Below are 4,298 nucleotides of genomic sequence, written 5' to 3'. Positions count from 1 at the left end.
GAGAGAGCCACCCCATCATATGTCAAAACACCCCTGCTGAAACTAAGGAAAATTGGCAAACAAGCAAGGGTGCTGTTTTCCTGATGAACTGGATACCAACACAAGGGGGAAGGCGACCAACACAGAAAAATCAACTCCTACCAAATCACAGAGCCAGAGCCTCAGAGGCCCCCAACACCTCATCACTGAAGCAGACCAAAAATGAGCCCAACATGGCTCAGGGAAATTTTGCTGAAGAGGGGGCAGAAAGAATGTCAGAGCCACATGTTGGGTCATGATATGCAGAGACATTTATTGTACCAATAACTGTGGGCTAACTCCACAATGCATGACCCATATACCTCAACAAGGAGGAGCCAATGGGGAGGGTGTAGGTTATGGATGAGCCTAATAATGGTACCAAACTGCCTGTATTTGCATAATAGAAAAAAAATTAAAAAAAAAACAGGTAAATCAATGATGATGACTACTTTGCTCAATCATAACATCATCTCACAAGTGAAAATATGACAGCCTTACAGAGCCATTTTGAAATGTTCATATTTATAACATATTTAAACACACATATATCTAATATATGAAAGCATGATGCATTTTACATGGGCAATTTAGTTTCCAAAACCAATAATTTATATTTTCTCCAGGAAGGTAATGCATACATTTTAACAGAATGATATAATGTGTCAAAAATTTTTCCAGATCTTTTGAAAATATGATTGTCATGACAGATTGAACACACTATGTAGTCTCAAATAATACTTACTTTTGAATAGCTGACATTTATGTATCTAGGTAAATAGATATTCATCTCTGACTTTCCCTTTCCTCTGACCTCTGACCCATCCTTCCTCTTTTCTTCCTTGTTTAATTCTTCCTTTCCTCCTGTTCTTTTTGTTCAATTGGATGTTTTTTTTTTTTTTCCTCACGCACTGTACTTAACATTTGATAGAAACATCGATGTACAAAATATAGCCTTACAACTCATTTATTGTTATTAAAGTATCTCATTAAGAACACTAAAAAGCACTGCCAGGCGCGCCGCTGCTGGGTGAGCGGTGCAGGTTTCTGGCTCCTGGAGCGTCTCTGAGTCACGGTGAAGCCTGCCAGTCCTGGGTTAAAGTACCAGCAGGGAGAAGATTCAACATGTGACTCTAGACAACCTGAAACCCAAAGGAGCCAATTCTGCTCCACAAAGCCCTGTGATTTCTGGACTCCCTGTGATGACCAAGGTAGTGGGCATGGCCAAAGTTCTGAATCCCAGGCCTCCTCAAGAACTGGTGGGGCCTGCAACTGTGAAAGTGGAGGAAGAGGACGAAAACCAGAAATGCCATTCTAGCCTGGAGATGTTTCGCCGGCGCTTCAGGCAGTTTGGGGACCACGACACCCCCTGGGCCCCATGAGAACCTGAGCCGGCTGAGGGTGCTCTGCTGTGAGTGGCTGAGGCCCGAGATCCACACCAAGGAGCAGATCCTGGAGCTGATGGTGCTGGAGCAGTCCCTGACCATCCTGCCCCTTGAGCTCCAGTCCTGGGTACAGGAACCCTGCCCTGAGAGTGCAGAGGAGGCTGTCACTCTTCTGGAGGACCTGGAGCAAGAACTGGATGAGCCAGGACTGCAGATCTCAACTCCTTCAGACGAACAGAGGCAGAAGATGTCATGTTCAGGAACCTCAGTGGCATCCCTGAGCAGTAATCAAGCTCAGCCTGTGGACAACAGCCCCAAGTATGAGTGTTGGGGGCCCCTGTACATCCAAGAGACTGGTGAGGAGCAGGACTTTCCTCAGGATCCAAGAATGAATCAAGGTTGTAAATCAACTCCCCAGAAGGGTTTACCAGTAGATGAGCAGAAAAGTTCCAAAGAAGAGTCTCACGCAGATGGACTCCAAATGGACATCATCCCAGTGATTATTGTCAATAAGTATGGGGCCAGGTCAGAGAGGCAGTGGGTCAGCAATCTTGGAAGGGGAGCAAAACCTCTGCAGGTCACAGGCTCCAGGAAAGAGCAGACTCGGCTTCTAAGCCCGCCCCAGGATAGAAGCGTTACGTATGTGCTGAGTGTGGGAAGGCCTTTAGTAGTAGCTCAAACCTTACTACACACCGCAGAACACACACCGGGGAGAAACCTTATGTGTGCACCAAATGTGGGAAGGCTTCCAGCCACAGCTCCAACCTTACCCTTCACTACAGAACACACGTGGTGGACCGGCCCTATGACTGTAAGTGTGGGAACGCCTTTGGGCAGAGTTTGGACCTCCTTAAACATCAAAGAATGCATGCAGAAGAGGCACCCTATCCCCGTAAGGACTGTGGGAGAGCCGTCAGTGGGAAAGGCAGCCTCATTCGACACTATGGAATCCACACGGGGGAGAAGCCCTATCAGTGTAATGAGTGTGGAAAGAGCTTTAGTCAGCCCGCAGGTCTCAGTTCCCATCAGCGCTTGCACACAGGAGAGAAGCCCTCTAAGTGCAAGGAGTATGGGAAAGCCTTCAACCACAGCTCAAATTTCAATAAACATCTCAGAATCCACATTGTGGTGAATCCCTCCTGGTGTAATCACTGTGGTAAAACCTTCTGTAGTAAGTCCAGTCTCTCTAAACACCAGAGAGTCCACACTGGAGAGGAAGAAGTTCCCTAAGTGTGAAGTGTCCTTAAGGTGTTTGGATTTTGTAAACGTTAGAATGTGAATGCTAGGGAGAAGCCCTGTAACGCAATAACAAGTCTGGTGGGAAGGTTTTGCTCCACTCGTTGTCAGGCAATGCAATGGAGGGAGCGCTGAACAGTAGGCAAGTGGTCTGCAGAGTGGCCGTGGACTCCACACTGGTCATCTGCCCAACAGAATGCCCCCTCCCCACATTGCAGGCCCCGATAAGCGCGTGCAACATTGTCTTCTGTGTAGTTGAGTGATGTGTATCCGTGTTGCTGATGAAGAAACATGCCATTGTCTAACTGCTTAACATGTAGTCCAGTTGTAGTTTGTAAGAGTTGAGCCACTGTGAGCACTGGTTCAGAAAAAACTAGCATCGTGTAAAAAAAAAAAAGAACACTAAGCCAGGCGTGGTGGCGCATGACTTTAATCCCAGCACTAGGGAGGCAGAGGTAGGATCACTGTGAGTTCGAGGCCACCCTGAGACTCCATAGTGAATTCTAGGTCAGCCTCAGCTGGAGTGAGACCATACCTCGAAAACACACACACACACACAAAAAAAAACACTAGAAAGCAAACTTCCTACAGGTGTCTAACTTTAGTAACACAGCATAATGACAGCTTAATTCATCACTAGGGAAAAATGATCACATTGGGAAATATTATATAAGCAATGAGGCAATAAAAAATGGCCTGCTTATGTTTATATTTATATTTATGTTTGCCTACAAATCTAATACATGAGGATGTACAGAATGTGTTTTCTTTCCACTTTTATGTATTATTATTATTATTATTACTTTTTTGTGGTAGGTTCTCTGTCCCAGGCTGATCAGGAACTCATTATGTAATATCAGGCTGGCCTCAGACTTATGGTGATCCTCCAATCTCTGCCTCCTGAGAACAAGGATTAAAAGTGTGCACCACCATGCTTAGCTTCTTTCATATTTGATATATGTGCTTTGTCTCTGAGTATGAAAATTTTGCTTTTCCTGTATGTCCCTATAAAAATAACTATTGTTTGCTTGGTTGTATGGATGAGGTGTATCCGTGTTTTTTGTTTTTGTTTTTGTTTTTGATTTTGATTATTTTGCATATGAAGCATACAGATGTGCATTGCTCCACATGAACTTGTGTGTGAAGATGAGAGGAGAGCCTCCAATGTTGTTCCTTTGGAACACTAAAAGCACTGTGTTGAGATGCTGGTCTGGAGTGCTAAAATTAGGATAGACTGCCTGGCAATTGAGCTTCAGGTATATTCCTGTTTCTACTTTCCCAGGACTGGTAGTAAAGCCATTTGACACCATGCCTAACTTATTATGTAGGTGGTGGGAATAGAACTCAGGTCCTCATGTTGGCAAAGTAAGTATTTTTCCCTAAATTAGCTATCTACCCAGCTCCAAAATAATCTTAGTGCAAGCCCAACCACATTGTATTTAGAGGAAATTGTTTGAGTCTTCTTCAAACAATGGTCTTATTACTTAGAGTTGCTAATATTTTTACAATTATATCACTTTTGTGTAGGTGACTGTCAGACTGTAGAGAAGGAAAATATCTTGGGCTATCAGCTCACTTCACGAACATGCTCACTTTTCTTTAATTATAGCCTGCCAATACCTTTCTGCTTTCAGAGATTCCAATACCATTTACAGTTGT

General features: G+C 44.3%; 1 pseudogene; it reads left to right on the top strand.

The window, feature by feature from the left end:
- Positions 1–1,238: 1,238 nt before the first annotated feature.
- LOC101616207 lies at positions 1,239–2,652 on the top strand (annotated as a pseudogene).
- Positions 2,653–4,298: the final 1,646 nt, after the last annotated feature.

This window comes from Jaculus jaculus, chromosome 5 (assembly GCF_020740685.1).
Source record: "Jaculus jaculus isolate mJacJac1 chromosome 5, mJacJac1.mat.Y.cur, whole genome shotgun sequence".
In the NCBI taxonomy this organism is placed as follows: Eukaryota; Metazoa; Chordata; class Mammalia; order Rodentia; family Dipodidae; genus Jaculus; species Jaculus jaculus.
The sequence above is the reverse complement of the archived record's forward strand: the minus strand, read 5'-3'. Positions and strand labels throughout refer to the sequence as shown.